This window comes from Ambystoma mexicanum, chromosome 2q (assembly GCF_040938575.1).
Source record: "Ambystoma mexicanum isolate Mex_15411 chromosome 2q, UKY_AmexF1_1, whole genome shotgun sequence".
NCBI lineage: Eukaryota > Metazoa > Chordata > Amphibia > Caudata > Ambystomatidae > Ambystoma > Ambystoma mexicanum.
This window is the reverse complement of record NC_090924.1, coordinates 125,102,112-125,125,559: the sequence shown is the minus strand read 5'-3', so window position 1 is coordinate 125,125,559 and position 23,448 is coordinate 125,102,112. Positions and strand designations below refer to the sequence as shown.

The following is a 23,448-nucleotide window of genomic DNA, read 5'->3' as shown; positions in this document are numbered from 1 at the left end:
GTCTTCACAGGTCTCCTCCTCATCCCGAAGGTTGGTGGCCCATTGACATCAGGGTGGAAGGTGCTTGCGATACACTGTTCCTTCCTTCCTTCCTTCCTTTATTCCTCTTATGCTGTTTATGTAATAAGAGGGGACGATACACAGAAGAGAGAAAGTGGCCCAACACACTAGACTAGCAGTCTTTTGATCAATCTGCAGCTGGCAAGGTGGGGGAGAGCCTTTATTTTGCACCTGCTGGGATCTGCATTGGCAGAAGCTCTGAGGGCTGGGCCTTTCCTTTTGCCTGTAAAAACAAAAAGCAGCCCTCCTCCCTCCAGCCCTGAGAGCATGGGCGTGACACTGGAAAAAGCAGCATCTCCCCTTTGGTAAAGATGACCATTGCACAGCTGCTCACTCAGAGCTCGATCGTGCTCGATCAGGCGAGATATATTTAGGTCACCAGCAAAGTCTGTTCTCTTTTCTTGCGTAGGGTGAGCATTCACAGAGCCCAGCTTCGTTGACAAGAGTGCAAAAGGTGTATACTAAAAGCTTTCTGCTTTACTTGAGCGCCATGGCCGTTATTATATTTTGACTGCTCCAAGCAATCTCTGTCCAGCCGATGCAAATTTCCAGCTCAAATTTTCCCAGCACTCAAAAAGTCCCTCCTCCCGCCAGCTCTGCTTTCAGGAAGTTCAGCAGAAGCAGTCCAACTTCTGTTCCCACTTCAGAGGAAAAGCTTTCTCGGGCCAGAGAAAGCCAGGGAATCACTGTACCGGCAAGTGCATTTCTTACAACTGGTAATCCCTCAGAACACAGAAATGAAGAAGCTGTATATGAAAATGTATTATTTCTTTGGTACACTAACCTATGTAACTAATATGGACCATTTCAGAGGACGGAGCGGACCCAACTGTGATCCCAGAGACCCAAATACCCAGCAGTAGGGAAAATAAATCCTCTCTGTGCTCTGCAACATTACATACACAAAATGCAAGCGCGTGCATTTTTTTATTGGCCCCATATACAGAATACATGTGAGGATGCTTGCCTTCCCAGTGTATTTCTCAAGCTCTTGAGAGCATATGCTATTTCCATGGGAACGCAAATAAGTTCATACTTTACATTTGTGTGTGACAAAAGGGGAAAAAAACTATTTTGTGTAAAATGCCAGCAGAGAGTGTTTCTGCCCGGTCTCGAACCGGGGACCTTTCGCGTGTGAGGCGAACGTGATAACCACTACACTACAGAAACAGCTGCTTGCTCACCTTTGTAGGGACTCGGAGAACAGGTGCAAAGGGCAGTGCAAGTGGACCTGCTTAAAGACTAATCAAATGCCTTGCGCCTGAAGCTCACACAATCCAGCCTAAAACATACGTCCTATCAAGCATGCGCACATATACAAGTATGCCAGCTGAGGGCCTATGCAGCGTACAGAGGGAAGGACATATTTCCACTTTGAGATTGGATGGCCAAAACTCACAAGCAAATCAAGGAATGTTACTGAGAGCTAACAGAGAACACAAAGTGCTTGTCGCAAGGACATGGCATGCAAAGAGGTTCAGGAAGTGAATTGTTCATCGACTACTGCTTACCGAGAAAACCAGAGAGTCTGTCCAATGAAAATAACATTGAAAAAACAAAAAAAAGGAGCTTAAGTTAACCACCTTGATTGGGCTCGTCCGGGATTTGAACCGGGGACCTCTCGCACCCAAAGCGAGAATCATACCCCTAGACCAACGAGCCAAGTCCTTTGAGCATTTGACGGAATTGTCCTCAGCGTTTGCACCCCCCTTAGGATTCGAGGCCAAGAATGCCTATTCCTGAAGTTTGTTCCTGCCGCTGAAAGCCTTGTCGGTGCATGAGCCAAATGAATGCCCCAGTCGGCACGCTCTGACTGTCTTCACAGGTCTCCTCCTCATCCCGAAGGTTGGTGGCCCATTGACATCAGGGTGGAAGGTGCTTGCGATACACTGTTCCTTCCTTCCTTCCTTCCTTTATTCCTCTTATGCTGTTTATTTAATAAGAGGGGACGATACACAGAAGAGAGAAAGTGGCCCAACACACTAGACTAGCAGTCTTCTGATCAATCTGCAGCTGGCAAGGTGGGGGAGAGCCTTTATTTTGCACCTGCTGGGATCTGCATTGGCAGAAGCTCTGAGGGCTGGGCCTTTCCTTTTGCCTGTAAAAACAAAAAGCAGCCCTCCTCCCTCCAGCCCTGAGAGCATGGGCGTGACACTGGAAAAAGCAGCATCTCCCCTTTGGTAAAGATGACGATTGCACAGCTGCTCACTCAGAGCTCGATCGTGCTCGATCAGGCGAGATATATTTAGGTCACCAGCAAAGTCTGTTCTCTTTTCTTGCGTAGGGTGAGCATTCACAGAGCCCAGCTTCGTTGACAAGAGTGCAAAAGGTGTATACTAAAAGCTTTCTGCTTTACTTGAGCGCTATGGCCGTTATTATATTTTGGCTGCTCCAAGCAATCTCTGTCCAGCCGATGCAAATTTCCAGCTCAAATGTTCCCAGCACTCAAAAAGTCCCTCCTCCCGCCAGCTCTGCTTTCAGGAAGTTCAGCAGAAGCAGTCCAACTTCTGTTCCCACTTCAGAGGAAAAGCTTTCTCGGGCCAGAGAAAGCCAGGGAATCACTGTACCGGCAAGTGCATTTCTTACAACTGGTAATCCCTCAGAACACAGAAATGAAGAAGCTGTATATGAAAATGTATTATTTCTTTGGTACACTAACCTATGTAACTAATATGGACCATTTCAGAGGACGGAGCGGACCCAACTGTGATCCCAGAGACCCAAATACCCAGCAGTAGGGAAAATAAATCCTCTCTGTGCTCTGCAACATTACATACACAAAATGCAAGCGCGTGCATTTTTTTATTGGCCCCATATACAGAATACATGTGAGGATGCTTGCCTTCCCAGTGTATTTCTCAAGCTCTTGAGAGCATATGCTATTTCCATGGGAACGCAAATAGGTTCATACTTTACATTTGTGTGTGACAAAAGGGGAAAAAAACTATTTTGTGTAAAATGCCAGCAGAGAGTGTTTCTGCCCGGTCTCGAACCGGGGACCTTTCGCGTGTGAGGCAAACGTGATAACCACTACACTACAGAAACAGCTGCTTGCTCACCTTTGTAGGGACTCGGAGAACAGGTGCAAAGGGCAGTGCAAGTGGACCTGCTTAAAGACTAATCAAATGCCTTGCGCCTGAAGCTCACACAATCCAGCCTAAAACATACGTCCTATCAAGCATGCGCACATATACAAGTATGCCAGCTGAGGGCCTATGCAGCGTACAGAGGGAAGGACATATTTCCACTTTGAGATTGGATGGCCAAAACTCACAAGCAAATCAAGGAATGTTACTGAGAGCTAACAGAGAACACAAAGTGCTTGTCGCAAGGACATGGCATGCAAAGAGGTTCAGGAAGTGAATTGTTCATCGACTACTGCTTACCGAGAAAACCAGAGAGTCTGTCCAATGAAAATAACATTGAAAAAACAAAAAAAAGGAGCTCAAGTTAACCACCTTGATTGGGCTCATCCGGGATTTGAACCCGGGACCTCTCGCACCCAAAGCGAGAATCATACCCCTAGACCAACGAGCCAAGTCCTTTGAGCATTTGACGGAATTGTCCTCAGCGTTTGCACCCCCCTTAGGATTCGAGGCCAAGAATGCCTATTCCTGAAGTTTGTTCCTGCCGCTGAAAGCCTTGTCGGTGCATGAGCCAAATGAATGCCCCAGTCGGCACGCTCTGACTGTCTTCACAGGTCTCCTCCTCATCCCGAAGGTTGGTGGCCCATTGACATCAGGGTGGAAGGTGCTTGCGATACACTGTTCCTTCCTTCCTTCCTTCCTTTATTCCTCTTATGCTGTTTATGTAATAAGAGGGGACGATACACAGAAGAGAGAAAGTGGCCCAACACACTAGACTAGCAGTCTTCTGATCAATCTGCAGCTGGCAAGGTGGGGGAGAGCCTTTATTTTGCACCTGCTGGGATCTGCATTGGCAGAAGCTCTGAGGGCTGGGCCTTTCCTTTTGCCTGTAAAAACAAAAAGCAGCCCTCCTCCCTCCAGCCCTGAGAGCATGGGCGTGACACTGGAAAAAGCAGCATCTCCCCTTTGGTAAAGATGACGATTGCACAGCTGCTCACTCAGAGCTCGATCGTGCTCGATCAGGCGAGATATATTTAGGTCACCAGCAAAGTCTGTTCTCTTTTCTTGCGTAGGGTGAGCATTCACAGAGCCCAGCTTCGTTGACAAGAGTGCAAAAGGTGTATACTAAAAGCTTTCTGCTTTACTTGAGCGCCATGGCCGTTATTATATTTTGGCTGCTCCAAGCAATCTCTGTCCAGCCGATGCAAATTTCCAGCTCAAATTTTCCCAGCACTCAAAAAGTCCCTCCTCCCGCCAGCTCTGCTTTCAGGAAGTTCAGCAGAAGCAGTCCAACTTCTGTTCCCACTTCAGAGGAAAAGCTTTCTCGGGCCAGAGAAAGCCAGGGAATCACTGTACCGGCAAGTGCATTTCTTACAACTGGTAATCCCTCAGAACACAGAAATGAAGAAGCTGTATATGAAAATGTATTATTTCTTTGGTACACTAACCTATGTAACTGATATGGACCATTTCAGAGGACGGAGCGGACCCAACTGTGATCCCAGAGACCCAAATACCCAGCAGTAGGGAAAATAAATCCTCCCTGTGCTCTGCAACATTACATACACAAAATGCAAGCGCGTGCATTTTTTTATTGGCCCCATATACAGAATACATGTGAGGATGCTTGCCTTCCCAGTGTATTTCTCAAGCTCTTGAGAGCATATGCTATTTCCATGGGAACGCAAATAAGTTCATACTTTACATTTGTGTGTGACAAAAGGGGAAAAAAACTATTTTGTGTAAAATGCCAGCAGAGAGTGTTTCTGCCCGGTCTCGAACCGGGGACCTTTCGCGTGTGAGGCGAACGTGATAACCACTACACTACAGAAACAGCTGCTTGCTCACCTTTGTAGGGACTGGGAGAACAGGTGCAAAGGGCAGTGCAAGTGGACCTGCTTAAAGACTAATCAAATGCCTTGCGCCTGAAGCTCACACAATCCAGCCTAAAACATACGTCCTATCAAGCATGCGCACATATACAAGTATGCCAGCTGAGGGCCTAAGCAGCGTACAGAGGGAAGGACATATTTCCACTTTGAGATCGGACGGCCAAAACTCACAAGCAAATCAAGGAATGTTACTGAGAGCTAACAGAGAACACAAAGTGCTTGTCGCAAGGACATGGCACGCAAAGAGGTTCAGGAAGTGAATTGTTCATCGACTACTGCTTACCGAGAAAACCAGAGAGTCTGTCCAATGAAAATAACATTGAAAAAACAAAAAATAGGAGCTCAAGTTAACCACCTTGATTGGGCTCGTCCGGGACCTCTCGCACCCAAAGCGAGAATCATACCCCTAGACCAACGAGCCACGGTCCTTTGAGCATTTGACGGAATTGTCCTCAGCGTTTGCACCCCCCTTAGGATTCGAGGCCAAGAATGCCTATTCCTGAAGTTTGTTCCTGCCGCTGAAAGCTTTGTCGGTGCATGAGCCAAATGAATGCCCCAGTCGGCACGCTCTGACTGTCTTCACAGGTCTCCTCCTCATCCCGAAGGTTGGTGGCCCATTGACATCAGGGTGGAAGGTGCTTGCGATACACTGTTCCTTCCTTCCTTCCTTCCTTTATTCCTCTTATGCTGTTTATGTAATAAGAGGGGACGATACACAGAAGAGAGAAAGTGGCCCAACACACTAGACTAGCAGTCTTCTGATCAATCTGCAGCTGGCAAGGTGGGGGAGAGCCTTTATTTTGCACCTGCTGGGATCTGCATTGGCAGAAGCTCTGAGGGCTGGGCCTTTCCTTTTGCCTGTAAAAACAAAAAGCAGCCCTCCTCCCTCCAGCCCTGAGAGCATGGGCGTGACACTGGAAAAAGCAGCATCTCCCCTTTGGTAAAGATGACGATTGCACAGCTGCTCACTCAGAGCTCGATCATGCTCGATCAGGCGAGATATATTTAGGTCACCAGCAAAGTCTGTTCTCTTTTCTTGCATAGGGTGAGCATTCACAGAGCCCAGCTTCGTTGACAAGAGTGCAAAAGGTGTATACTAAAAGCTTTCTGCTTTACTTGAGCGCCATGGCCGTTATTATATTTTGGCTGCTCCAAGCAATCTCTGTCCAGCCGATGCAAATTTCCAGCTCAAATTTTCCCAGCACTCAAAAAGTCCCTCCTCCCGCCAGCTCTGCTTTCAGGAAGTTCAGCAGAAGCAGTCCAACTTCTGTTCCCACTTCAGAGGAAAAGCTTTCTCGGGCCAGAGAAAGCCAGGGAATCACTGTACCGGCAAGTGCATTTCTTACAACTGGTATTCCCTCAGAACACAGAAATGAAGAAGCTGTATATGAAAATGTATTATTTCTTTGGTACACTAACCTATGTAACTAATATGGACCATTTCAGAGGACGGAGCGGACCCAACTGTGATCCCAGAGACCCAAAAACCCAGCAGTAGGGAAAATAAATCCTCCCTGTGCTCTGCAACATTACATACACAAAATGCAAGCGCGTGCATTTTTTTATTGGCCCCATATACAGAATACATGTGAGGATGCTTGCCTTCCCAGTGTATTTCTCAAGCTCTTGAGAGCATATGCTATTTCCATGGGAACGCAAATAAGTTCATACTTTACATTTGTGTGTGACAAAAGGGGAAAAAAACTATTTTGTGTAAAATGCCAGCAGAGAGTGTTTCTGCCCGGTCTCGAACCGGGGACCTTTCGCGTGTGAGGCGAACGTGATAACCACTACACTACAGAAACAGCTGCTTGCTCACCTTTGTAGGGACTGGGAGAACAGGTGCAAAGGGCAGTGCAAGTGGACCTGCTTAAAGACTAATCAAATGCCTTGCGCCTGAAGCTCACACAATCCAGCCTAAAACATACGTCCTATCAAGCATGCGCACATATACAAGTATGCCAGCTGAGGGCCTATGCAGCGTACAGAGGGAAGGACATATTTCCACTTTGAGATCGGACGGCCAAAACTCACAAGCAAATCAAGGAATGTTACTGAGAGCTAACAGAGAACACAAAGTGCTTGTCGCAAGGACATGGCACGCAAAGAGGTTCAGGAAGTGAATTGTTCATCGACTACTGCTTACCGAGAAAACCAGAGAGTCTGTCCAATGAAAATAACATTGAAAAAACAAAAAATAGGAGCTCAAGTTAACCACCTTGATTGGGCTCGTCTGGGATTTGAACCCGGGACCTCTCGCACCCAAAGCTAGAATCATACCCCTAGACCAACGAGGCACGGTCCTTTGAGCATTTGACGGAATTGTCCTCAGCGTTTGCACCCCCCTTAGGATTCGAGGCCAAGAATGCCTATTCCTGAAGTTTGTTCCTGCCGCTGAAAGCCTTGTCGGTGTATGAGCCAAATGAATGCCCCAGTCGGCACGCTCTGACTGTCTTCACAGGTCTCCTCCTCATCCCGAAGGTTGGTGGCCCATTGACATCAGGGTGGAAGGTGCTTGCGATACACTGTTCCTTCCTTCCTTCCTTCCTTTATTCCTCTTATGCTGTTTATGTAATAAGAGGGGACGATACACAGAAGAGAGAAAGTGGCCCAACACACTAGACTAGCAGTCTTCTGATCAATCTGCAGCTGGCAAGGTGGGGGAGAGCCTTTATTTTGCACCTGCTGGGATCTGCATTGGCAGAAGCTCTGAGGGCTGGGCCTTTCCTTTTGCCTGTAAAAACAAAAAGCAGCCCTCCTCCCTCCAGCCCTGAGAGCATGGGCGTGACACTGGAAAAAGCAGCATCTCCCCTTTGGTAAAGATGACGATTGCACAGCTGCTCACTCAGAGCTCGATCATGCTCGATCAGGCGAGATATATTTAGGTCACCAGCAAAGTCTGTTCTCTTTTCTTGCATAGGGTGAGCATTCACAGAGCCCAGCTTCGTTGACAAGAGTGCAAAAGGTGTATACTAAAAGCTTTCTGCTTTACTTGAGCGCCATGGCCGTTATTATATTTTGGCTGCTCCAAGCAATCTCTGTCCAGCCGATGCAAATTTCCAGCTCAAATTTTCCCAGCACTCAAAAAGTCCCTCCTCCCGCCAGCTCTGCTTTCAGGAAGTTCAGCAGAAGCAGTCCAACTTCTGTTCCCACTTCAGAGGAAAAGCTTTCTCGGGCCAGAGAAAGCCAGGGAATCACTGTACCGGCAAGTGCATTTCTTACAACTGGTATTCCCTCAGAACACAGAAATGAAGAAGCTGTATATGAAAATGTATTATTTCTTTGGTACACTAACCTATGTAACTAATATGGACCATTTCAGAGGACGGAGCGGACCCAACTGTGATCCCAGAGACCCAAAAACCCAGCAGTAGGGAAAATAAATCCTCCCTGTGCTCTGCAACATTACATACACAAAATGCAAGCGCGTGCATTTTTTTATTGGCCCCATATACAGAATACATGTGAGGATGCTTGCCTTCCCAGTGTATTTCTCAAGCTCTTGAGAGCATATGCTATTTCCATGGGAACGCAAATAAGTTCATACTTTACATTTGTGTGTGACAAAAGGGGAAAAAAACTATTTTGTGTAAAATGCCAGCAGAGAGTGTTTCTGCCCGGTCTCGAACCGGGGACCTTTCGCGTGTGAGGCGAACGTGATAACCACTACACTACAGAAACAGCTGCTTGCTCACCTTTGTAGGGACTGGGAGAACAGGTGCAAAGGGCAGTGCAAGTGGACCTGCTTAAAGACTAATCAAATGCCTTGCGCCTGAAGCTCACACAATCCAGCCTAAAACATACGTCCTATCAAGCATGCGCACATATACAAGTATGCCAGCTGAGGGCCTATGCAGCGTACAGAGGGAAGGACATATTTCCACTTTGAGATCGGACGGCCAAAACTCACAAGCAAATCAAGGAATGTTACTGAGAGCTAACAGAGAACACAAAGTGCTTGTCGCAAGGACATGGCACGCAAAGAGGTTCAGGAAGTGAATTGTTCATCGACTACTGCTTACCGAGAAAACCAGAGAGTCTGTCCAATGAAAATAACATTGAAAAAACAAAAAATAGGAGCTCAAGTTAACCACCTTGATTGGGCTCGTCTGGGATTTGAACCCGGGACCTCTCGCACCCAAAGCTAGAATCATACCCCTAGACCAACGAGGCACGGTCCTTTGAGCATTTGACGGAATTGTCCTCAGCGTTTGCACCCCCCTTAGGATTCGAGGCCAAGAATGCCTATTCCTGAAGTTTGTTCCTGCCGCTGAAAGCCTTGTCGGTGTATGAGCCAAATGAATGCCCCAGTCGGCACGCTCTGACTGTCTTCACAGGTCTCCTCCTCATCCCGAAGGTTGGTGGCCCATTGACATCAGGGTGGAAGGTGCTTGCGATACACTGTTCCTTCCTTCCTTCCTTCCTTTATTCCTCTTATGCTGTTTATGTAATAAGAGGGGACGATACACAGAAGAGAGAAAGTGGCCCAACACACTAGACTAGCAGTCTTCTGATCAATCTGCAGCTGGCAAGGTGGGGGAGAGCCTTTATTTTGCACCTGCTGGGATCTGCATTGGCAGAAGCTCTGAGGGCTGGGCCTTTCCTTTTGCCTGTAAAAACAAAAAGCAGCCCTCCTCCCTCCAGCCCTGAGAGCATGGGCGTGACACTGGAAAAAGCAGCATCTCCCCTTTGGTAAAGATGACCATTGCACAGCTGCTCACTCAGAGCTCGATCGTGCTCGATCAGGCGAGATATATTTAGGTCACCAGCAAAGTCTGTTCTCTTTTCTTGCGTAGGGTGAGCATTCACAGAGCCCAGCTTCGTTGACAAGAGTGCAAAAGGTGTATACTAAAAGCTTTCTGCTTTACTTGAGCGCCATGGCCGTTATTATATTTTGGCTGCTCCAAGCAATCTCTGTCCAGCCGATGCAAATTTCCAGCTCAAATTTTCCCAGCACTCAAAAAGTCCCTCCTCCCGCCAGCTCTGCTTTCAGGAAGTTCAGCAGAAGCAGTCCAACTTCTGTTCCCACTTCAGAGGAAAAGCTTTCTCGGGCCAGAGAAAGCCAGGGAATCACTGTACCGGCAAGTGCATTTCTTACAACTTGTAATCCCTCAGAACACAGAAATGAAGAAGCTGTATATGAAAATGTATTATTTCTTTGGTACACTAACCTATGTAACTAATATGGACCATTTCAGAGGACGGAGCGGACCCAACTGTGATCCCAGAGACCCAAATACCCAGCAGTAGAGAAAATAAATCCTCTCTGTGCTCTGCAACATTACATACACAAAATGCAAGCGCGTGCATTTTTTTATTGGCCCCATATACAGAATACATGTGAGGATGCTTGCCTTCCCAGTGTATTTCTCAAGCTCTTGAGAGCATATGCTATTTCCATGGGAACGCAAATAAGTTCATACTTTACATTTGTGTGTGACAAAAGGGGAAAAAAACTATTTTGTGTAAAATGCCAGCAGAGAGTGTTTCTGCCCGGTCTCGAACCGGGGACCTTTCGCGTGTGAGGCGAACGTGATAACCACTACACTACAGAAACAGCTGCTTGCTCACCTTTGTAGGGACTCGGAGAACAGGTGCAAAGGGCAGTGCAAGTGGACCTGCTTAAAGACTAATCAAATGCCTTGCGCCTGAAGCTCACACAATCCAGCCTAAAACATACGTCCTATCAAGCATGCGCACATATACAAGTATGCCAGCTGAGGGCCTATGCAGCGTACAGAGGGAAGGACATATTTCCACTTTGAGATTGGATGGCCAAAACTCACAAGCAAATCAAGGAATGTTACTGAGAGCTAACAGAGAACACAAAGTGCTTGTCGCAAGGACATGGCATGCAAAGAGGTTCAGGAAGTGAATTGTTCATCGACTACTGCTTACCGAGAAAACCAGAGAGTCTGTCCAATGAAAATAACATTGAAAAAACAAAAAAAAGGAGCTCAAGTTAACCACCTTGATTGGGCTCGTCCGGGATCTCTCGCACCCAAAGCGAGAATCATACCCCTAGACCAACGAGCCACGGTCCTTTGAGCATTTGACGGAATTGTCCTCAGCGTTTGCACCCCCCTTAGGATTCGAGGCCAAGAATGCCTATTCCTGAAGTTTGTTCCTGCCGCTGAAAGCCTTGTCGGTGCATGAGCCAAATGAATGCCCCAGTCGGCACGCTCTGACTGTCTTCACAGGTCTCCTCCTCATCCCGAAGGTTGGTGGCCCATTGACATCAGGGTGGAAGGTGCTTGCGATACACTGTTCCTTCCTTCCTTCCTTCCTTTATTCCTCTTATGCTGTTTATGTAATAAGAGGGGACGATACACAGAAGAGAGAAAGTGGCCCAACACACTAGACTAGCAGTCTTCTGATCAATCTGCAGCTGGCAAGGTGGGGGAGAGCCTTTATTTTGCACCTGCTGGGATCTGCATTGGCAGAAGCTCTGAGGGCTGGGCCTTTCCTTTTGCCTGTAAAAACAAAAAGCAGCCCTCCTCCCTCCAGCCCTGAGAGCATGGGCGTGACACTGGAAAAAGCAGCATCTCCCCTTTGGTAAAGATGACCATTGCACAGCTGCTCACTCAGAGCTCGATCGTGCTCGATCAGGCGAGATATATTTAGGTCACCAGCAAAGTCTGTTCTCTTTTCTTGCGTAGGGTGAGCATTCACAGAGCCCAGCTTCGTTGACAAGAGTGCAAAAGGTGTATACTAAAAGCTTTCTGCTTTACTTGAGCGCCATGGCCGTTATTATATTTTGACTGCTCCAAGCAATCTCTGTCCAGCCGATGCAAATTTCCAGCTCAAATTTTCCCAGCACTCAAAAAGTCCCTCCTCCCGCCAGCTCTGCTTTCAGGAAGTTCAGCAGAAGCAGTCCAACTTCTGTTCCCACTTCAGAGGAAAAGCTTTCTCGGGCCAGAGAAAGCCAGGGAATCACTGTACCGGCAAGTGCATTTCTTACAACTGGTAATCCCTCAGAACACAGAAATGAAGAAGCTGTATATGAAAATGTATTATTTCTTTGGTACACTAACCTATGTAACTAATATGGACCATTTCAGAGGACGGAGCGGACCCAACTGTGATCCCAGAGACCCAAATACCCAGCAGTAGGGAAAATAAATCCTCTCTGTGCTCTGCAACATTACATACACAAAATGCAAGCGCGTGCATTTTTTTATTGGCCCCATATACAGAATACATGTGAGGATGCTTGCCTTCCCAGTGTATTTCTCAAGCTCTTGAGAGCATATGCTATTTCCATGGGAACGCAAATAAGTTCATACTTTACATTTGTGTGTGACAAAAGGGGAAACAAACTATTTTGTGTAAAATGCCAGCAGAGAGTGTTTCTGCCCGGTCTCGAACCGGGGACCTTTCGCGTGTGAGGTGAACGTGATAACCACTACACTACAGAAACAGCTGCTTGCTCACCTTTGTAGGGACTGGGAGAACAGGTGCAAAGGGCAGTGCAAGTGGACCTGCTTAAAGACTAATCAAATGCCTTGCGCCTGAAGCTCACACAATCCAGCCTAAAACATACGTCCTATCAAGCATGCGCACATATACAAGTATGCCAGCTGAGGGCCTATGCAGCGTACAGAGGGAAGGACATATTTCCACTTTGAGATCGGACGGCCAAAACTCACAAGCAAATCAAGGAATGTTACTGAGAGCTAACAGAGAACACAAAGTGCTTGTCGCAAGGACATGGCACGCAAAGAGGTTCAGGAAGTGAATTGTTCATCGACTACTGCTTACCGAGAAAACCAGAGAGTCTGTCCAATGAAAATAACATTGAAAAAACAAAAAATAGGAGCTCAAGTTAACCACCTTGATTGGGCTCGTCCGGGATTTGAACCCGGGACCTCTCGCACCCAAAGCGAGAATCATACCCCTAGACCAACGAGCCACGGTCCTTTGAGCATTTGAAGGAATTGTCCTCAGCGTTTGCACCCCCCTTAGGATTCGAGGCCAAGAATGCCTATTCCTGAAGTTTGTTCCTGCCGCTGAAAGCCTTGTCGGTGCATGAGCCAAATGAATGCCCCAGTCGGCACGCTCTGACTGTCTTCACAGGTCTCCTCCTCATCCCGAAGGTTGGTGGCCCATTGACATCAGGGTGGAAGGTGCTTGCGATACACTGTTCCTTCCTTCCTTCCTTCCTTCCTTCCTTCCTTCCTTCCTTCCTTTATTCCTCTTATGCTGTTTATGTAATAAGAGGGGACGATACACAGAAGAGAGAAAGTGGCCCAACACACTAGACTAGCAGTCTTCTGATCAATCTGCAGCTGGCAAGGTGGGGGAGAGCCTTTATTTTGCACCTGCTGGGATCTGCATTGGCAGAAGCTCTGAGGGCTGGGCCTTTCCTTTTGCCTGTAAAAACAAAAAGCAGCCCTCCTCCCTCCAGCCCTGAGAGCATGGGCGTGACACTGGAAAAAGCAGCATCTCCCCTTTGGTAAAGATGACCATTGCACAGCTGCTCACTCAGAGCTCGATCGTGCTCGATCAGGCGAGATATATTTAGGTCACCAGCAAAGTCTGTTCTCTTTTCTTGCGTAGGGTGAGCATTCACAGAGCCCAGCTTCGTTGACAAGAGTGCAAAAGGTGTATACTAAAAGCTTTCTGCTTTACTTGAGCGCCATGGCCGTTATTATATTTTGGCTGCTCCAAGCAATCTCTGTCCAGCCGATGCAAATTTCCAGCTCAAATTTTCCCAGCACTCAAAAAGCCCCTCCTCCCGCCAGCTCTGCTTTCAGGAAGTTCAGCAGAAGCAGTCCAACTTCTGTTCCCACTTCAGAGGAAAAGCTTTCTCGGGCCAGAGAAAGCCAGGGAATCACTGTACCGGCAAGTGCATTTCTTACAACTGGTAATCCCTCAGAACACAGAAATGAAGAAGCTGTATATGAAAATGTATTATTTCTTTGGTACACTAACATATGTAACTAATATGGACCATTTCAGAGGACGGAGCGGACCCAACTGTGATCCCAGAGACCCAAATACCCAGCAGTAGGGAAAATAAATCCTCTCTGTGCTCTGCAACATTACATACACAAAATGCAAGCGCGTGCATTTTTTTATTGGCCCCATATACAGAATACATGTGAGGATGCTTGCCTTCCCAGTGTATTTCTCAAGCTCTTGAGAGCATATGCTATTTCCATGGGAACGCAAATAAGTTCATACTTTACATTTGTGTGTGACAAAAGGGGAAAAAAACTATTTTGTGTAAAATGCCAGCAGAAAGTGTTTCTGCCCGGTCTCGAACCGGGGACCTTTCGCGTGTGAGGCGAATGTGATAACCACTACACTACAGAAACAGCTGCTTGCTCACCTTTGTAGGGACTCGGAGAACAGGTGCAAAGGGCAGTGCAAGTGGACCTGCTTAAAGACTAATCAAATGCCTTGCGCCTGAAGCTCACACAATCCAGCCTAAAACATACGTCCTATCAAGCATGCGCACATATACAAGTATGCCAGCTGAGGGCCTAAGCAGCGTACAGAGGGAAGGACATATTTCCACTTTGAGATCGGACGGCCAAAACTCACAAGCAAATCAAGGAATGTTACTGAGAGCTAACAGAGAACACAAAGTGCTTGTCGCAAGGACATGGCATGCAAAGAGGTTCAGGAAGTGAATTGTTCATCGACTACTGCTTACCGAGAAAACCAGAGAGTCTGTCCAATGAAAATAACATTGAAAAAACAAAAAATAGGAGCTCAAGTTAACCACCTTGATTGGGCTCGTCCGGGATTTGAACCCGGGACTTCTCGCACCCAAAGCGAGAATCATACCCCTAGACCAACGAGCCACGGTCCTTTGAGCATTTGACGGAATTGTCCTCAGCGTTTGCACCCCCCTTAGGATTCGAGGCCAAGAATGCCTATTCCTGAAGTTTGTTCCTGCCGCTGAAAGCCTTGTCGGTGTATGAGCCAAATGAATGCCCCAGTCGGCACGCTCTGACTGTCTTCACAGGTCTCCTCCTCATCCCGAAGGTTGGTGGCCCATTGACATCAGGGTGGAAGGTGCTTGCGATACACTGTTCCTTCCTTCCTTCCTTCCTTTATTCCTCTTATGCTGTTTATGTAATAAGAGGGGACGATACACAGAAGAGAGAAAGTGGCCCAACACACTAGACTAGCAGTCTTCTGATCAATCTGCAGCTGGCAAGGTGGGGGAGAGCCTTTATTTTGCACCTGCTGGGATCTGCATTGGCAGAAGCCCTGAGGGCTGGGCCTTTCCTTTTGCCTGTAAAAACAAAAAGCAGCCCTCCTCCCTCCAGCCCTGAGAGCATGGGCGTGACACTGGAAAAAGCAGCATCTCCCCTTTGGTAAAGATGACCATTGCACAGCTGCTCACTCAGAGCTCGATCGTGCTCGATCAGGCGAGATATATTTAGGTCACCAGCAAAGTCTGTTCTCTTTTCTTGCGTAGGGTGAGCATTCACAGAGCCCAGCTTCGTTGACAAGAGTGCAAAAGGTGTATACTAAAAGCTTTCTGCTTTACTTGAGCGCCATGGCCGTTATTATATTTTGACTGCTCCAAGCAATCTCTGTCCAGCCGATGCAAATTTCCAGCTCAAATTTTCCCAGCACTCAAAAAGTCCCTCCTCCCGCCAGCTCTGCTTTCAGGAAGTTCAGCAGAAGCAGTCCAACTTCTGTTCCCACTTCAGAGGAAAAGCTTTCTCGGGCCAGAGAAAGCCAGGGAATCACTCTACCGGCAAGTGCATTTCTTACAACTGGTAATCCCTCAGAACACAGAAATGAAGAAGCTGTATATGAAAATGTATTATTTCTTTGGTACACTAACCTATGTAACTAATATGGACCATTTCAGAGGACGGAGCGGACCCAACTGTGATCCCAGAGACCCAAATACCCAGCAGTAGGGAAAATAAATCCTCTCTGTGCTCTGCAACATTACATACACAAAATGCAAGCGCGTGCATTTTTTTATTGGCCCCATATACAGAATACATGTGAGGATGCTTGCCTTCCCAGTGTATTTCTCAAGCTCTTGAGAGCATATGCTAATTCCATGGGAACGCAAATAAGTTCATACTTTACATTTGTGTGTGACAAAAGGGGAAACAAACTATTTTGTGTAAAATGCCAGCAGAGAGTGTTTCTGCCCGGTCTCGAACCGGGGACCTTTCGCATGTGAGGCGAACTTGATAACCACTACACTACAGAAACAGCTGCTTGCTCACCTTTGTAGGGACTGGGAGAACAGGTGCAAAGGGCAGTGCAAGTGGACCTGCTTAAAGACTAATCAAATGCCTTGCGCCTGAAGCTCACACAATCCAGCCTAAAACATACGTCCTATCAAGCATGCGCACATATACAAGTATGCCAGCTGAGGGCCTATGCAGCGTACAGAGGGAAGGACATATTTCCACTTTGAGATCGGACGGCCAAAACTCACAAGCAAATCAAGGAATGTTACTGAGAGCTAACAGAGAACACAAAGTGCTTGTCGCAAGGACATGGCACGCAAAGAGGTTCAGGAAGTGAATTGTTCATCGACTACTGCTTACCGAGAAAACCAGAGAGTCTGTCCAATGAAAATAACAAAAAAAAGGAGCTCAAGTTAACCACCTTGATTGGGCTCGTCCGGGACCTCTCGCACCCAAAGCGAGAATCATACCCCTAGACCAACGAGCCACGGTCCTTTGAGCATTTGACGGAATTGTCCTCAGCGTTTGCACCCCCCTTAGGATTCGAGGCCAAGAATGCCTATTCCTGAAGTTTGTTCCTGCCGCTGAAAGCCTTGTCGGTGTATGAGCCAAATGAATGCCCCAGTCGGCACGCTCTGACTGTCTTCACAGGTCTCCTCCTCATCCCGAAGGTTGGTGGCCCATTGACATCAGGGTGGAAGGTGCTTGCGATACACTGTTCCTTCCTTCCTTCCTTCCTTTATTCCTCTTATGCTGTTTATGTAATAAGAGGGGACGATACACAGAAGAGAGAAAGTGGCCCAACACACTAGACTAGCAGTCTTCTGATCAATCTGCAGCTGGCAAGGTGGGGTAGAGCCTTTATTTTGCACCTGCTGGGATCTGCATTGGCAGAAGCTCTGAGGGCTGGGCCTTTCCTTTTGCCTGTAAAAACAAAAAGCAGCCCTCCTCCTTCCAGCCCTGAGAGCATGGGCGTGACACTGGAAAAAGCAGCATCTCCCCTTTGGTAAAGATGACCATTGCACAGCTGCTCACTCAGAGCTCGATCGTGCTCGATCAGGCGAGATATATTTAGGTCACCAGCAAAGTCTGTTCTCTTTTCTTGCGTAGGGTGAGCATTCACAGAGCCCAGCTTCGTTGACAAGAGTGCAAAAGGTGTATACTAAAACCTTTCTGCTTTACTTGAGCGCCATGGCCGTTATTATATTTTGGCTGCTCCAAGCAATCTCTGTCCAGCCGATGCAAATTTCCAGCTCAAATTTTCCCAGCACTCAAAAAGTCCCTCCTCCCGCCAGCTCTGCTTTCAGGAAGTTCAGCAGAAGCAGTCCAACTTCTGTTCCCACTTCAGAGGAAAAGCTTTCTCGGGCCAGAGAAAGCCAGGGAATCACTGTACCGGCAAGTGCATTTCTTACAACTGGTAATCCCTCAGAACACAGAAATGAAGAAGCTGTATGTGAAAATGTATTATTTCTTTGGTACACTAACCTATGTAACTAATATGGACCATTTCAGAGGACGGAGCGGACCCAACTATGATCCCAGAGACCCAAATACCCAGCAGTAGGGAAAATAAATCCTCCCTGTGCTCTGCAACATTACATACACAAAATGCAAGCGCGTGCATTTTTTTATTGGCCCCATATACAGAATACATGTGAGGATGCTTGCCTTCCCAGTGTATTTCTCAAGCTCTTGAGAGCATATGCTATTTCCATGGGAACGCAAATAAGTTCATACTTTACATTTGTGTGTGACAAAAGGGGAAAAAAACTATTTTGTGTAAAATGCCAGCAGAGAGTGTTTCTGCCCGGTCTCGAACCAGGGACCTTTTGCGTGTGAGGCGAACGTGATAACCACTACACTACAGAAACAGCTGCTTGCTCACCTTTGTAGGGACTGGGAGAACAGGTGCAAAGGGCAGTGCAAGTGGACCTGCTTAAAGACTAATCAAATGCCTTGCGCCTGAAGCTCACACAATCCAGCCTAAAACATACGTCCTATCAAGCATGCGCACATATACAAGTATGCCAGCTGAGGGCCTATGCAGCGTACAGAGGGAAGGACATATTTCCACTTTGAGATCGGACGGCCAAAACTCACAAGCAAATCAAGGAATGTTACTGAGAGCTAACAGAGAACACAAAGTGCTTGTCGCAAGGACATGGCACGCAAAGAGGTTCAGGAAGTGAATTGTTCATCGACTACTGCTTACCGAGAAAACCAGAGAGTCTGTCCAATGAAAATAACATTGAAAAAACAAAAAATAGGAGCTCAAGTTAACCACCTTGATTGGGCTCGTGCGGGATTTGAAGCCGGGACTTCTCGCACCCAAAGCGAGAATCATACCCCTAGACCAACGAGCCACGGTCCTTTGAGCATTTGACGGAATTGTCCTCAGCGTTTGCACCCCCCTTAGGATTCGAGGCCAAGAATGCCTATTCCTGAAGTTTGTTCCTGCCGCTGAAAGCCTTGTCGGTGTATGAGCCAAATGAATGCCCCAGTCGGCACGCTCTGACTGTCTTCACAGGTCTCCTCCTCATCCCGAAGGTTGGTGGCCCATTGACATCAGGGTGGAAGGTGCTTGCGATACACTGTTCCTTCCTTCCTTCCTTCCTTTATTCCTCTTATGCTGTTTATGTAATAAGAGGGGACGATACACAGAAGAGAGAAAGTGGCCCAACACACTAGACTAGCAGTCTTCTGATCAATCTGCAGCTGGCAAGGTGGGGGAGAGCCTTTATTTTGCACCTGCTGGGATCTGCATTGGCAGAAGCTCTGAGGGCTGGGCCTTTCCTTTTGCCTGTAAAAACAAAAAGCAGCCCTCCTCCCTCCAGCCCTGAGAGCATGGGCGTGACACTGGAAAAAGCAGCATCTCCCCTTTGGTAAAGATGACCATTGCACAGCTGCTCACTCAGAGCTCGATCGTGCTCGATCAGGCGAGATATATTTAGGTCACCAGCAAAGTCTGTTCTCTTTTCTTGCGTAGGGTGAGCATTCACAGAGCCCAGCTTCGTTGACAAGAGTGCAAAAGGTGTATACTAAAAGCTTTCTGCTTTACTTGAGCGCCATGGCCGTTATTATATTTTGGCTGCTCCAAGCAATCTCTGTCCAGCCGATGCAAATTTCCAGCTCAAATTTTCCCAGCACTCAAAAAGTCCCTCCTCCCGCCAGCTCTGCTTTCAGGAAGTTCAGCAGAAGCAGTCCAACTTCTGTTCCCACTTCAGAGGAAAAGCTTTCTCGGGCCAGAGAAAGCCAGGGAATCACTGTACCTGCAAGTGCATTTCTTACAACTGGTAATCCCTCAGAACACAGAAATGAAGAAGCTGTATATGAAAATGTATTATTTCTTTGGTACACTAACCTATGTAACTAATATGGACCATTTCAGAGGACGGAGCGGACCCAACTGTGATCCCAGAGACCCAAATACCCAGCAGTAGGGAAAATAAATCCTCTCTGTGCTCTGCAACATTACATACACAAAATGCAAGCGTGTGCATTTTTTTATTGGCCCCATATACAGAATACATGTGAGGATGCTTGCCTTCCCAGTGTATTTCTCAAGCTCTTGAGAGCATATGCTATTTCCATGGGAACGCAAATAAGTTCATACTTTACATTTGTGTGTGACAAAAGGGGAAAAAAACTATTTTGTGTAAAATGCCAGCAGAGAGTGTTTCTGCCCGGTCTCGAACCGGGGACCTTTCGCGTGTGAGGCGAACGTGATAACCACTACACTACAGAAACAGCTGCTTGCTCACCTTTGTAGGGACTGGGAGAACAGGTGCAAAGGGCAGTGCAAGTGGACCTGCTTAAAGACTAATCAAATGCCTTGCGCCTGAAGCTCACACAATCCAGCCTAAAACATACGTCCTATCAAGCATGCGCACATATACAAGTATGCCAGCTGAGGGCCTATGCAGCGTACAGAGGGAAGGACATATTTCCACTTTGAGATCGGACGGCCAAAACTCACAAGCAAATCAAGGAATGTTACTGAGAGCTAACAGAGAACACAAAGTGCTTGTCGCAAGGACATGGCACGCAAAGAGGTTCAGGAAGTGAATTGTTCATCGACTACTGCTTACCGAGAAAACCAGAGAGTCTGTCCAATGAAAATAACATTGAAAAAACAAAAAAAAGGAGCTCAAATTAACCACCTTGATTGGGCTCGGGACCTCTCGCACCCAAAGCGAGAATCATACCCCTAGACCAACGAGCCACGGTCCTTTGAGTATTTGACGGAATTGTCCTCAGCGTTTGCACCCCCCTTAGGATTCGAGGCCAAGAATGCCTATTCCTGAAGTTTGTTCCTGCCGCTGAAAGCCTTGTCGGTGTATGAGCCAAATGAATGCCCCAGTCGGCACGCTCTGACTGTCTTCACAGGTCTCCTCCTCATCCCGAAGGTTGGTGGCCCATTGACATCAGGGTGGAAGGTGCTTGCGATACACTGTTCCTTCCTTCCTTCCTTCCTTTATTCCTCTTATGCTGTTTATGTAATAAGAGGGGACGATACACAGAAGAGAGAAAGTGGCCCAACACACTAGACTAGCAGTCTTCTGATCAATCTGCAGCTGGCAAGGTGGGGGAGAGCCTTTATTTTGCACCTGCTGGGATCTGCATTGGCAGAAGCTCTGAGGGCTGGGCCTTTCCTTTTGCCTGTAAAAACAAAAAGCAGCCCTCCTCCCTCCAGCCCTGAGAGCATGGGCGTGACACTGGAAAAAGCAGCATCTCCCCTTTGGTAAAGATGACGATTGCACAGCTGCTCACTCAGAGCTCGATCGTGCTCGATCAGGCGAGATATATTTAGGTCACCAGCAAAGTCTGTTCTCTTTTCTTGCGTAGGGTGAGCATTCACAGAGCCCAGCTTCGTTGACAAGAGTGCAAAAGGTGTATACTAAAACCCTTCTGCTTTACTTGAGCGCCATGGCCGTTATTATATTTTGGCTGCTCCAAGCAATCTCTGTCCAGCCGATGCAAATTTCCAGCTCAAATTTTCCCAGCACTCAAAAAGTCCCTCCTCCCGCCAGCTCTGCTTTCAGGAAGTTCAGCAGAAGCAGTCCAACTTCTGTTCCCACTTCAGAGGAAAAGCTTTCTCGGGCCAGAGAAAGCCAGGGAATCACTGTACCGGCAAGTGCATTTCTTACAACTGGTAATCCCTCAGAACACAGAAATGAAGAAGCTGTATATGAAAATGTATTATTTCTTTGGTACACTAACCTATGTAACTAATATGGACCATTTCAGAGGACGGAGCGGACCCAACTGTGATCCCAGAGACCCAAATACCCAGCAGTAGGGAAAATAAATCCTCTCTGTGCTCTGCAACATTACATACACAAAATGCAAGCGCGTGCATTTTTTTATTGGCCCCATATACAGAATACATGTGAGGATGCTTGCCTTCCCAGTGTATTTCTCAAGCTCTTGAGAGCATATGCTATTTCCATGGGTACGCAAATAAGTTCATACTTTACATTTGTGTGTGACAAAAGGGGAAAAAAACTATTTTGTGTAAAATGCCAGCAGAGGGACCTTTCGCGTGTGAGGCGAACGTGATAACCACTACACTACAGAAACAGCTGCTTGCTCACCTTTGTAGGGACTGGGAGAACAGGTGCAAAGGGCAGTGCAAGTGGACCTGCTTAAAGACTAATCAAATGCCTTGCGCCTGAAGCTCACACAATCCAGCCTAAAACATACGTCCTATCAAGCATGCACACATATACAAGTATGCCAGCTGAGGGCCTATGCAGCGTACAGAGGGAAGGACATATTTCCACTTTGAGATCGGACGGCCAAAACTCACAAGCAAATCAAGGAATGTTACTGAGAGCTAACAGAGAACACAAAGTGCTTGTCGCAAGGACATGGCACGCAAAGAGGTTCAGGAAGTGAATTGTTCATCGACTACTGCTTACCGAGAAAACCAGAGAGTCTGTCCAATGAAAATAACATTGAAAAAACAAAAAAAAGGAGCTCAAATTAACCACCTTGATTGGGCTCGTCCGGGATTTGAACCCGGGACCTCTCGCACCCAAAGCGAGAATCATACCCCTAGACCAACGAGCCACGGTCCTTTGAGCATTTGACGGAATTGTCCTCAGCGTTTGCACCCCCCTTAGGATTCGAGGCCAAGAATGCCTATTCCTGAAGTTTGTTCCTGCCGCTGAAAGCCTTGTCGGTGTATGAGCCAAATGAATGCCCCAGTCGGCACGCTCTGACTGTCTTCACAGGTCTCCTCCTCATCCCGAAGGTTGGTGGCCCATTGACATCAGGGTGGAAGGTGCTTGCGATACACTGTTCCTTCCTTCCTTCCTTCCTTTATTCCTCTTATGCTGTTTATGTAATAAGAGGGGACGATACACAGAAGAGAGAAAGTGGCCCAACACACTAGACTAGCAGTCTTCTGATCAATCTGCAGCTGGCAAGGTGGGGGAGAGCCTTTATTTTGCACCTGCTGGGATCTGCATTGGCAGAAGCTCTGAGGGCTGGGCCTTTCCTTTTGCCTGTAAAAACAAAAAGCAGCCCTCCTCCCTCCAGCCCTGAGAGCATGGGCGTGACACTGGAAAAAGCAGCATCTCCCCTTTGGTAAAGATGACCATTGCACAGCTGCTCACTCAGAGCTCGATCGTGCTCGATCAGGCGAGATATATTGAGGTCACCAGCAAAGTCTGTTCTCTTTTCTTGCGTAGGGTGAGCATTCACAGAGCCCAGCTTCGTTGACAAGAGTGCAAAAGGTGTATACTAAAAGCTTTCTGCTTTACTTGAGCGCCATGGCCGTTATTATATTTTGGCTGCTCCAAGCAATCTCTGTCCAGCCGATGCAAATTTCCAGCTCAAATTTTCCCAGCACTCAAAAAGTCCCTCCTCCCGCCAGCTCTGCTTTCAGGAAGTTCAGCAGAAGCAGTCCAACTTCTGTTCCCACTTCAGAGGAAAAGCTTTCTCGGGCCAGAGAAAGCCAGGGAATCACTGTACCGGCAAGTGCATTTCTTACAACTGGTAATCCCTCAGAACACAGAAATGAAGAAGCTGTATATGAAAATGTATTATTTCTTTGGTACACTAACCTATGTAACTAATATGGACCATTTCAGAGGACGGAGCGGACCCAACTGTGATCCCAGAGACCCAAATACCCAGCAGTAGGGAAAATAAATCCTCTCTGTGCTCTGCAACATTACATACACAAAATGCAAGCGCGTGCATTTTTTTATTGGCCCCATATACAGA

At 47.3% G+C, this 23,448-nt stretch overlaps 14 non-coding genes across 14 annotated transcripts; all 14 read right to left on the bottom strand.

Annotated features, from left to right (window-relative positions):
- Positions 1 to 1,157: 1,157 nt before the first annotated feature.
- TRNAV-CAC (transfer RNA valine (anticodon CAC)) lies at positions 1,158 to 1,230 on the bottom strand. The gene has a single exon. It is a non-coding gene; the product is annotated as a tRNA-Val (tRNA).
- A 1,802-nt stretch (positions 1,231 to 3,032) lies between these two features.
- TRNAV-CAC (transfer RNA valine (anticodon CAC)) lies at positions 3,033 to 3,105 on the bottom strand. The gene has a single exon. It is a non-coding gene; the product is annotated as a tRNA-Val (tRNA).
- Positions 3,106 to 3,525: 420 nt separating this feature from the next.
- On the bottom strand, positions 3,526 to 3,597 carry TRNAP-UGG (transfer RNA proline (anticodon UGG)). The gene has a single exon. It is a non-coding gene; the product is annotated as a tRNA-Pro (tRNA).
- Positions 3,598 to 4,907: 1,310 nt separating this feature from the next.
- On the bottom strand, positions 4,908 to 4,980 carry TRNAV-CAC (transfer RNA valine (anticodon CAC)). Its single transcript has one exon. It is a non-coding gene; the product is annotated as a tRNA-Val (tRNA).
- A 1,790-nt stretch (positions 4,981 to 6,770) lies between these two features.
- TRNAV-CAC (transfer RNA valine (anticodon CAC)) lies at positions 6,771 to 6,843 on the bottom strand. Its single transcript has one exon. It is a non-coding gene; the product is annotated as a tRNA-Val (tRNA).
- A 1,803-nt stretch (positions 6,844 to 8,646) lies between these two features.
- On the bottom strand, positions 8,647 to 8,719 carry TRNAV-CAC (transfer RNA valine (anticodon CAC)). The gene has a single exon. It is a non-coding gene; the product is annotated as a tRNA-Val (tRNA).
- A 1,803-nt stretch (positions 8,720 to 10,522) lies between these two features.
- Positions 10,523 to 10,595, bottom strand: TRNAV-CAC (transfer RNA valine (anticodon CAC)). Its single transcript has one exon. It is a non-coding gene; the product is annotated as a tRNA-Val (tRNA).
- A 1,790-nt stretch (positions 10,596 to 12,385) lies between these two features.
- On the bottom strand, positions 12,386 to 12,458 carry TRNAV-CAC (transfer RNA valine (anticodon CAC)). Its single transcript has one exon. It is a non-coding gene; the product is annotated as a tRNA-Val (tRNA).
- Positions 12,459 to 12,878: 420 nt separating this feature from the next.
- On the bottom strand, positions 12,879 to 12,950 carry TRNAP-UGG (transfer RNA proline (anticodon UGG)). The gene has a single exon. It is a non-coding gene; the product is annotated as a tRNA-Pro (tRNA).
- Positions 12,951 to 14,285: 1,335 nt separating this feature from the next.
- TRNAV-CAC (transfer RNA valine (anticodon CAC)) lies at positions 14,286 to 14,358 on the bottom strand. Its single transcript has one exon. It is a non-coding gene; the product is annotated as a tRNA-Val (tRNA).
- A 420-nt stretch (positions 14,359 to 14,778) lies between these two features.
- TRNAP-UGG (transfer RNA proline (anticodon UGG)) lies at positions 14,779 to 14,850 on the bottom strand. Its single transcript has one exon. It is a non-coding gene; the product is annotated as a tRNA-Pro (tRNA).
- A 3,163-nt stretch (positions 14,851 to 18,013) lies between these two features.
- Positions 18,014 to 18,086, bottom strand: TRNAV-CAC (transfer RNA valine (anticodon CAC)). Its single transcript has one exon. It is a non-coding gene; the product is annotated as a tRNA-Val (tRNA).
- A 1,803-nt stretch (positions 18,087 to 19,889) lies between these two features.
- On the bottom strand, positions 19,890 to 19,962 carry TRNAV-CAC (transfer RNA valine (anticodon CAC)). Its single transcript has one exon. It is a non-coding gene; the product is annotated as a tRNA-Val (tRNA).
- A 2,253-nt stretch (positions 19,963 to 22,215) lies between these two features.
- On the bottom strand, positions 22,216 to 22,287 carry TRNAP-UGG (transfer RNA proline (anticodon UGG)). Its single transcript has one exon. It is a non-coding gene; the product is annotated as a tRNA-Pro (tRNA).
- Positions 22,288 to 23,448: the final 1,161 nt, after the last annotated feature.